We start from the raw sequence: 10,876 nt of genomic DNA on the forward strand, positions 1-10,876 counted from the left end.
GGCATTAATACTTCCTCCATTTGAGGTACTAAATCAACCTGTACGAATTTTTCAAAGCAGTAGAGGCACATGCCACATTTGTAAAAGAATGACCTGATAGGGCTTTATTTTTAAACTGCATTTCCCCTCACAAAGCTCTGTAGGGAGTTGAATAGTGTACATTGGGCTTCTCAAACCTATTAGCTAGACATGTGAGTGAGCAAGTAAGCCCATTTATTAACCTCGTCTTTTGAGAGGTCCATACAAATATGGCAGAAGCTGTCAGAGAACAAAAAGGTTAATTAAAACATGGTAGACCCTTCCCTTTAAAAGGCAATGAACCATTTACTGTTTTTAGTTTACAAACACTCACTCTTAATCGCGAGTGTATGTCAAATTACTTACATGTCAAGGTACACAATTATCATCAATTCACTCTACATTTTTTTATATTTATAACCTAAGCCATTGCCCATGTCATAGTTCACTTACAAGGAAAGACGCGATTGAGAAGAGGGCAACCCATGGCTCTCCCCCTGCAGAGCTTAAGCAGCTCTCTGCCTTATGTGCTCCACTAAACAATTCACTCAAATGGTAGAAACTTCATTCCTGTAAACAACCTCCCACTGGAGCCATGGTATGTATTCTGTGCAGAGCCAAATTTTCCAGCCTTGCCCTTTCAGAGCTCACCATTTATAAAACAACAAATCTATGCTTGAGAAACAGCCGATTGCCTCTGGATAACATACTTCTCAAGATTGCCAAAGGGGAAAGAAGGTTTGCATTATCCATTCGAAGTTGTGGCCTTAGACCTGATGCTGATGAGTGACTCACATCACTGCTTCCCTTTGCCCTTAGAAGCCAAACCTCACATTTTTCTGATGACAGGTACAAGGAAACCATTTGGTTCATACTAATGGAAATGTAGTCACTTGTCCAAAAAGTTGGCTCTGAAGACAGAGAAATATTGAGAGATATATTCATGGGACGTACTTCATATGCTCTCCTGTTGTGTCCAATTTACAAAGTTAGCTGTCAGGTGACAGAGCCGGGGATGCTCTATTGCTAGTTGTGATAACTGCCCCATCTCTTTAAATTAGAATACAGGTAACTCTTGAACCACAAGTTGTTGGTGCTTGTTCTTAATCCAAGAAGGAATAGAACAGAATTTCCAAGAAGGAATAGAACAAATAGACTACCTTTCAAGAGCAAGAGTAATGTTCAAAGATCCATTCCAATTCATAAAGCTAACGAGGTGTTGGGTTCCTGAATCACCCGTGGCTGAACAGCTCAGTTGACTTTGCAGATGTCTTAGAAGAGCAACCCCAGCATCTTGGAACTAAACCATCTCCCTCATTTTACAGAGAAGAAAATGGGAAGCCACGGAGCCTGTGCCTTCGCCGAGGAGGTCAGTGGCTGAGCCCTAACTCAAACCTTGGTTTCCTAGTTTAGAGACATTTTTCACAAAACCACGTTGTTCTGATGAGTGAGGACCAGAAATTGAGGTGCCCTGCTGGGCAGCAAAGCAAACCTGGAGTGAATCCCAGCCCCTGTAGTGAAGAAGGGAGCTGAGCTCAGCTTTTCACTGCTGCTGATGCAGGAAGAGAGCTGAAATGCAAACAGTGCCTTGCAAGCCTTTCTTGCTGACTCAGGAAGTTCTTAGCTCAGCCACTTCCAATTGCCCTCCCTCAGGTCCTCTGCATTTTGAAACAAGACCCTCAGGAGCACAGCTACCTCTTTCCTCTTCCATCTGGGAGCTCTTTGAGTGCTATCAAATATTTCATTTATGGAGGATGAAGCACTGAGCATTAACAATTGTCCTTCAGTGTCATGTCCACCTCTCTGTTGTGTTAGTAGTTCTCACTGTGGGAGGCCGCAAATCCCCTTGGAAGGGAACCATGGAATATATTGGCATGCACACTTTGGTCAGAAAATGCCCATACACAAGGCCACATTTAGAGCTGAAGTGGGGGCCATTTGCTGAGGTGGAGAGCACATGCTGGGATGGGCAGCCACACGCCAATGTGGAGAGCCACACATCAGGCTTCTGCCAGGGGACCGTGCACAGGACAGGCCTGTGTTCAGTCTCCTTGGCCCTAATTCTCTGCCCTTTCCTTTTTGTTTTTTAGAGATTTTATTTATTTATTTATTTATTTATTTATTTATTTATTTATTTATTTGAGAGAGTGAGAGAAAATATGAATTGGGGAGGAGGCAGAGGGAGAAACAGACTCCCTGCTGAGCAAGGAACCCCACATGGGGCTCACTCTACCCCAGGACCCTGATATCATGACCTGAGCTGAAGGCAGATGTTAACCCACTGAGCCACCCAGGTGCCCTGTCCTTTCCTTTTTGTTGCCCTTTGCTGGTCACCTCTCCTTTCCTCTCTCCTGTGCACCCCTTCCCATTACCCTTCCCACCTTGGATGTGGGGCCACCTCTCCTGGATGCCCTTTTCTCACTTTCCACACTAAGCCCATCCTGTCTTTGCCCAGTGAGCATGCTGAGTGCAATCCTGCCCCGTGCTCCCAGAGCCCCACTTATTACTATATTGCCTGTAGGATTAAAAATACATATGAACACATGTGACATAGATAAGAAAAATGCCTTAACCATAATATATCACCATATGTTATCAGTGGTCAGCTCTGGGACTATGGGAGTATTGGTGATATTTACTTTCTATCTTTTTTTAACCACATTCAATTAAAAAATAAAAAATAAAGTAGTGTGTTCCATCACTCCCCTGAAAAAATTACGGAAAATAAATACATAACTCTTTTCTTGAATTCTTTTTACCAAAATTCACCTCATGGTTTCTCAGAAAAAAAAGATACGATGTTTTATTTGGAAGCTATTGGACCATGATGCGGAGACTTATGTTAAAATATGGAGTCCCAGTCATTGAAATTGTTTAGTAATATATTAAAGAAACTTACTTTTTCTCTCTGGTGTAGTTCCTCCCCACTATTTCTCTCTTGCCTCCTCTCCTCTCACACCACAGCCACACTCACACCTCTCCCTGGCCACCAAATATGTGGAGGTTTCCCCCCACCAAGCAATTCTCGGGGACACCAGCTGGGAGTACTACAAATTAACGCAATTCTCACACCATCTACCTGACACTGCTCACTCCTCACTCCAGATGCCACAACTTCTGTCCAATTGGCTACAAATCCAGGGCTCCCATGACTCCATCCTCAAGTTTGTTTGAATTGCTAGAGTAGCCCACAGAACTCTGGGAAATGCTCATTTAGATTGAGCAGTTTATTTAAGCATGGGATAAAGGATATAGATAAATAGCCAGATGAAAAGATACGTAAGGAGAGGTCTCAGAAGGTGGGGAGCACCGGAGCTTCTGTCCCCTTGGAGCTGGGGTACATCACTCTCCTGCTGGGGATGTGTTCACCAGCCTGGAAGTTTTCTAAACTCCATACTTTTGGGATTTTCGTGGAGGTTTCCTCATGTAGGAATGATGGATCCTGAACTCCATTTTCAGGCCTTCTCCCTTCTCAAGAGAATGGGGGTGAGGCTGCAAATTCCAAGCTTCTAATTATGGTTTGGTCTTCTAGGAACCATCCAGGGGCCCACCCAGAGTTGCCTTATCAGTATTACCCAGGAAATTATAAGGGTTTCAAGAACTCTGTGCCAGAAACCAGGGGAGAGAGAACAATCTATATTTTCTATTACAAGTAAATACTAAGGAAAATCAAAAATACTTAGTATATTGCGTAAATTTCAATTAAACTGAATGTATACTAAAATGTGCCTGAGACACATGTCTCATGGAATTAGACACTTTGCTGCATTTTGTAGAAAAGTGTGATAATTTTTCAATATATTATTTTCCCCAGTGTTTTATTATGAAAAATTACAGAAAAATGAAAGAATTGTGTGGGGAGCAATCTACCACTTAAAAGATTCTAAAATGCCTATTCATCTATGTAGACTTTTGTTTATTCATAATTCATCTTTTTGAAAATATACTATTTTTAAATTCTGTTAGCCTTTGCAGAGATAAGCAGAAACCAGAAACCCCTAGACGTGATTTGATAAACATGGAGAATCAAGCAGGATAACTTGACTGGTAAACGTCGCTTGAAGATCTTAATTATTTCCTTTGGCTGTAGATTTCAACTGCACAGTTTTTAATGTCTCTCTTTCGCTTTGTCCTGATGTGTTTGGTTTTGCCAAGTCCCTTTGAAATCAGCACCTCATTTTGTTTACTCTAATCAAAAAGAAATGATTTATGAAAATAAACAATTTTAATAAATGTTAACAGACAATATTTTATATGTAATTTAAAAAATAAAAATAAATTGCTGTTTTTATTAAAACAGCAATTGCTGGGGCACCTGGTTCAGTCAGTTAAACATCTGCCTTCAGCTCAGGTCATGATCTCAGGGCCCTGGAATAGAGCCCCACATCAGGCTCCGTTCTCGGTGGGAAGTCTGCTTCTTCCTCTCCCTCTGCCTCTCCCCACTGCTCATGCTCTCTCTTAAATAAATAAATAAATAAATAAATAAATAAATAAATAAATATCTTTAAAAAAATAAAATAGCAATTGTTATCTTATCAGTACTCATCAGGTTGTGCTTGTATGTGTGTGTGTGTATCTCAGAATCCTTTAAGTAATATTCTTGAAGTTTATCCCAAAAACGTGAATTTCAAACTTTGTTCCCCTTCTTGCCTCTATGTAACCCACTGTCCACTCATTTTTTTAAAATATAGATTATATCATATCATTTCCAACTTGAAACTCATCCATGCCTTCCATCACAATTAAAACCCCAATTTTTGTTCATGGCACAGAAGGTGTCTGCATTCAGATCTCCTCTTCCTCTGTGGCATGACTTGGCCACTTGTTCCTTGCTCATTGCACTTCACCTGGCACTCTCGTCTTTTTCTTCAAACACTCAAACCTTGGTCCACCTGCAGGAGTTTTGCACCTGCTGTTTGCACTGCCTGAACACTTGTGTGTTGGCCCTTTCATGACATTTAGTTAAATAATCCCTTTTAAGCTAAGCTTTCCCTGATAACCTTTGCCAAAGCATTTTATTTCCTTGGTAATACATCTTTCATAATAATGTATACTTATTTTCATTCTTATTTATGTCTTATCTTATGTCTATTTCCTTTGTAAAGAGGCATATATTATATTCGCCCAGTTAACTAAAGTAACATCTACATTTAGAAGAGCACCACCTGTGACCTGTGACCTGTGACCTGTGACCTGTGACCACCACTCAGTGAATCTTAGTTGGGAAAACAAGTAAGTTGCAATAGTTGTTAACTTTGGGGTTTGAGTTGTGCAACCTCTTTGAAAACACTTGGTTTATATGTTCTTTTCAGAGATTTCTTCATTCAAGTGGCTTATTTTCTGAAAATTACCTGGGTTGCTCTTTAAAACACAGATTCCTAGGAATCTGGAGATAGGAGGCTTCAGGAGGGATTCCTGAGCTGAGTTTTTAACAAACTTCTTCAATAATTCTAGTGTGCAGATAGTCTGGTGGCTAACGCACCTTATGACTCATGACTATATGATTTTGGCAAATACAGAATTCAATAAATCAATCCCTAAGATCCTTATTTGGGGGGAAATTTGGGACTTTGGATACCCTGATATCTAATCATGCTTACCAAATATTTGCCCTGAATGTAGAAAGTGGATGAATGCACAAAAAGTGTATTTCTACATGTGTACTTTAACAGTGACTACTCAGGCTGCTCCATGCCCTCATTAAAGTACAATGTGTTGGAATCTTCATATTTTATCCCTTTCCATTTAGAAACAATCCTGATTCTAAAGAGAGAGAAATCGTTCTCCTGAATAGGAAATAAAATTATATTCAGCCTAAGTGTAGTCTGGAGTACTGGGCCTGGACTGATTTTTTTTATTATCCACATAATTAAAAGGAACTTGTAATGCCCATTATCCAAAAACTGTTCATATACATTAAGCATAATTTAACAGTTATAATATTTGCTTTCCAAATACAGTTTGCTTGGTTTGGGTTAATCTGAAAATGATTTATATCTGAATACATAATAAATATACATTGGGTTTTTGGTGGACTATTCTGGGTACCCAGGGGATGCTATTCTGGATTAAGAATTAAATATATAAAAAAAAACAATTAAATATTAGATCTAGATGGACCTTGAGGACTCATTCTTGTCTAGTTGAATCCATCCATTTCACAAAGTCAAAACCGAGACGCAGAATCAGGGAATGCTTTGCCCACAGGGGCTGTCCTGTGCTTGCAGTGGCAAGAAGCAGATACTTCGATACCAAGCCACGTGCCAGCAGTACATGCTAATGCTGACACTGTGGACAGTGCATTTTCAGTTTGTCTATGTGTACTCTGGGTTAGCAGGTCGATATTTCAATTTACCCCACACCCTTCTTGTTTCTCGAGTTTTAATGTTACTTGAATTTTTTTTGAACGCTGTATCAATTGTTTTCTTTAGCTCTGCCTTAAACCCAGTAGTCAAAAGAAAATGTTCTTCCACTTACTTAATTGGAAAGTTCTACAACATGTACCAGAAGGGATTGAATTCATCTTCAGTTAAAATCTCATTGAAAGCTGCTTGCCTTTTAAACACATGAGCAATTCAGCCTCACCTTAAAGCAGAAACAGTTATATCAACTCACTCCTTCCTTTTGCTCCTTCAAGTCACTCCATTCCCAAAACTTAGAGTGATTTTATGTGTAATAGCCAAAGAAGGTCTGTGTGTAAATGAAAATGATAAAATTATTTTAATAGCCATAATAATGCATAATAATCATGTCAATATCATGGTTATCATTGTGATTTACAAAGTTACCAAGTACCCATGGCAACTTGGGAACACATATCATGCTCCCCCCAAATATGATCGACAGGATGCTATGAGCTCATCAGTAACAGTTTGAGTTATGAGATGCAGTTTCATTTTCCAGCCTGTGTTTGAGGATGTGAATATATAATTCCAACACAAACATTCTGAACTTGGGTAGCAGTTTATTTTAGGAAATAGCATGGCAGGCTGCAACTCAAGGTTAATTGCGACAAACAAAAGACAGAGTTTTCAAAAGTAGGGTGCGTACCAGGAATGAGGATGACTAGGTTTTATGTGTCTGTGTTAAATTTTAAATATCCTCCAATTCTGTCTTGTTCTTTAATGATTCCTTTCACAAGTCACCAGATGCTTCTCTTGGAGCTTCTGTTGAGTTGTGAGAAGACCAAGTATATATCCCAGTGCTCGAGGTTTTCAAGTCTGAATTTGAATCCCAGCTTCAACAATTCTTAGTTTTGACTCTGAGCAAGTTATTTAACTTACCTAGATCAGAGTTACCTTTATCTGTAAAATAATATTATGCATCTCATTGATCGCTGTTTGGATTAAGTAAAAGAAAGGATATAAATTGCTAAGCAGGGAGCCTGGCACAAAATAAGACTTAATAAAGTTGTAATGTTGCAAAACTCCTTGAAGCACCCGCTCATTTTGTTATAACGAAAGTTAAGGTCAAAGAGCAGGTGGGCTTGTAACTATACCCATTCTCCTCTTTGGTCAACCAAAGGCCTGAGTCACCAAAGTACTTATATTTTCAATGGGTGAAATTCATGAGGAAATAGCTTTAGGAGATTATCACCCAAAGTAGAAGTTTGTAAAATGATCAGCAAGATTTTCTTGTGGCTTCCAGGAAGTTCTTTAACAATAGGTAACTTTTATTCTTCTATTGAAAACAGGCTTATTGAGCATTTTAGGGCTAGAGGAGATTACATAGTTTCAAAATGGGGAGTATATTTTGGGATTTTGCTAGGTCATTAAGTGGTAGAAATTGTCCATAATTTTCTGAAGACAACAATCTAAAATTGGCTCACATTTGGTGTACTTCTCCAGACATCTTGGCCTACCTGAACTTTCTCTAGAGATTTTGGTTGGAGGAAAATATAAAAATGGTATCACCTTGATTGTAAAGAGTAATTGCTCTCTAGAGTTATTTGGGATGTGTGTGTGTGTGTGTGTGTGTGTTTAGTGTAGACACAACCAATATAAATATGAGAAAATTTATTAGGTAAAATTACTTGTGGTTAATTTGCAATGGTATTCTAGAATTATAGGCTTAAATTTGAATCTATTATTTGCCAAAGTAGTGAGAAACACATTGTTGGAGGGGTGCCTAGGTGGCCCTTAGTTAGGCATCTGCCTTTGGCTCTGGTTATGATCTCAGAGTCCTTGGATCGAGCCCCACATCGGCTCTCTGGTCAGTGGGGATCCTTCTTCTCCCTCTCTTCCCCACTCATGCTCTCTCTTGCTATCTTTGTCTCTCTCTCTTTCAAATAAATAAATAAAATCTTTTTTTTAAAACCCACATTGTTTGTTTGTTTGTTTGTTTGTTTTAGTCACACAGAGAGAGAGAGAGAGAGAGGCGGAGACATAGGCAGAGGGAGAAGCAGGCTCCATGCACCGGGAGCCCGACGTGGGATTCGATCCCGGGTCTCCAGGATCACGCCCTGGGCCAAAGGCAGGCGCTAAATCGTTGCGCCACCCAGGGATCCCAAAAACCCACATTGTTGAGGAAAAAATGTAGGAAGCAAAACCTCAAACATATAGGGCAGGAGGTTCCTCCTCACCTGAAGAGGTTCTAGGAGACCTTTCCTAGCTCCATGTACCTGTCCAGCTCCTACTCACTATTCATTGAGTTCAGGTGTCATCTCTCTGAAGCTTTCCAGAATATTCACCTCACTTCTCACAGAAATTAGTTGTACACATAACTCATTGTTGACACCCTGTTTTTGTAACACTTAATAACATTTGATTGTAGTAATGTGTTTACCAATACTCTCTGTCTAGGCTGTAAAGTCATGAAGGGTAGGGACCAAGTACTTGACACATCAAAGTTGGAAGACGTGGAGGTGCGGGCAAGAATAATAAGCAAGGAAAGAAAGCAAAATGATGACCTCAAGTCTGTGATGATTGGTTTCCATGAAAGGCCAAGGCCACTGGTTATCATTATTTGCAGTCTTCGTGTGAGCAAAACAGAAGTGAAGATGTGGACAGGTAAATAAATGTCATGCTTTCAGAAACCTGGTAATGTTGGTGAAGGAATTATGGTCCATCAACAAGGTGAAAACAAGATCATCCTGTCTGGATGAATTGGGTTCTGGGTGAGAAACTTTATATGAGCATAATCTTTCAAAATAAATTGATATTGCAAATTTGTCATTAGAAGTTACTAGGACCTCCAATGATAACTATAATAAAATTACCTTCTGAAGTCAGAACACTTTTCTCATTCATCTACCATTATGGTAAAAATACAGTAACATTCTATCATGTGCATAAGTTTGATAATTGGTGATACCATTTAAAAAATAATAGCTTAATTCACACACACAAAAAAGAGTGTGGTCATCAGTAAACCCCTTTCTTCCTTTTTAAAAATTACATCTGTAAATAAGCATCTCTCTCTCTCTCTCTCTCTCTCTTTTTTTTTTTTTTTTTTAAGGAAGAGAGTATGAGCAGGTGTTGGGGATGGAGGGAGAAGGAGAGAATATCAAAAAGGCTCTAGGCCCAGCACAGAATCCAACAGGGGACTTGATCTCGGGACCCTGAGATCGTGACCTGAGCTGAACTCAAGTCAGACACTTAACCAACTGAGTCACCCAGGTTCTCCAAAGTATCCTTTTCCCCTTCATTTTTTCCCCAACTTTCTTTCTTTAAAACTCCAACCTCTTAATGTATATCAGATCATCAGTTTAATCACAGTGTCACCACATGATGCTCTGTGCATCTTTCCTTGGCTCCATTTTAGGCCTTATTCACACCCAACTGGCTTACCTATAGATTTGCCAAATGATTATTTTCTGTAGATTCAAAGACGGATTTTTTTTTAAATCAAGACAAATTTTTTCAAAGAGATAATGAATAATTTTACATTTTAAAAACATCTTGCTATATTTGTTTATTGCTAAAACATACAGTTCCATCTTTAGTTAATAAATCTCCTCCTTCTCTCTGCTGTTCCCTTTAACATCTCTCTCATACTTCACTTTTTATCTGCTCTGCTCTTAAGGAGATTAAAATACCTCAGTATAAATACCCACTGGAAGTAAATATTCCATGGCTTCTATGCCTGACTTGGGAAATTCTGAAAGTTATTTGGAAATGGATAAGGTATGGAAGGTCCGTTGAGGAAGGAGAATTACCAAAAAAGCCTGTCTTTTCTCTGAATGCAGCTGGAGGTCACCAGAACAGAGGCCCCTCCTGAGAGGTCCTGGGTGATGGAAAGGCACTTTTAGAAAATGTGACAAGTCCCATCACCTGGGACTGTGAGGATTTCCCTTTTCATTGTAATTGACGAACACCAGCCATTACAGCCCCCTTCCCCTCCATCAGTCTAATTTCTTTGATCTGGTTCCACCTGCCTTGAAGCCTCATCTGCCTACCCCTCACTGTGGATCTCCAAGCATACCAGACACCTGTCTGCATTTGCCCTTGTAGAAGTTATTACCTGTTATTTTGATAGAATCTGCTTCCTCCTTGGACTTCTGATGACCACTGACATTCTACTCTTTCTTCAAGGTACAGACAAATGCCGCCTGTCATGGAGTCTTCCCAACTCCCAAGGCCAGTAGCCAGCCCTACTTTCTGCCCAGTGATTGCTCTTCCCATTTTTGGGATTGGCTCCTCAGGCCAGAACTCACATGAGGGAGACCAGATGTACCCTGAGAAGGGTTTATCTAATCTCTGGACAAGTTTGGATAGCTTAAAAAGTCCCACAGTTTATCTGGGTCTGCTCATCACACCTATCTAGGTGAAATGAAAATAATTAATTCTTTTTGTTTCAAAAAATATTTGTATCTTCCAGAGAAAATACTTTTTTTTCTATTTCTTGATATTCACTGTGA

General features: G+C 39.6%; 1 long non-coding RNA gene across 1 annotated transcript; it reads left to right on the forward strand.

Moving 5' to 3' along the window:
* The first annotated feature begins 1,347 nt into the window (after positions 1-1,347).
* LOC121498504 lies at positions 1,348-9,128 on the forward strand. Its single transcript, XR_005989821.1, has 3 exons — positions 1,348-1,387; positions 5,124-5,250; positions 8,820-9,128. It is a non-coding gene; the product is annotated as an uncharacterized LOC121498504 (long non-coding RNA).
* Positions 9,129-10,876: the final 1,748 nt, after the last annotated feature.

The sequence above is a fragment of the Vulpes lagopus genome, chromosome 9 (assembly GCF_018345385.1).
Source record: "Vulpes lagopus strain Blue_001 chromosome 9, ASM1834538v1, whole genome shotgun sequence".
Classification (NCBI taxonomy): domain Eukaryota; kingdom Metazoa; phylum Chordata; class Mammalia; order Carnivora; family Canidae; genus Vulpes; species Vulpes lagopus.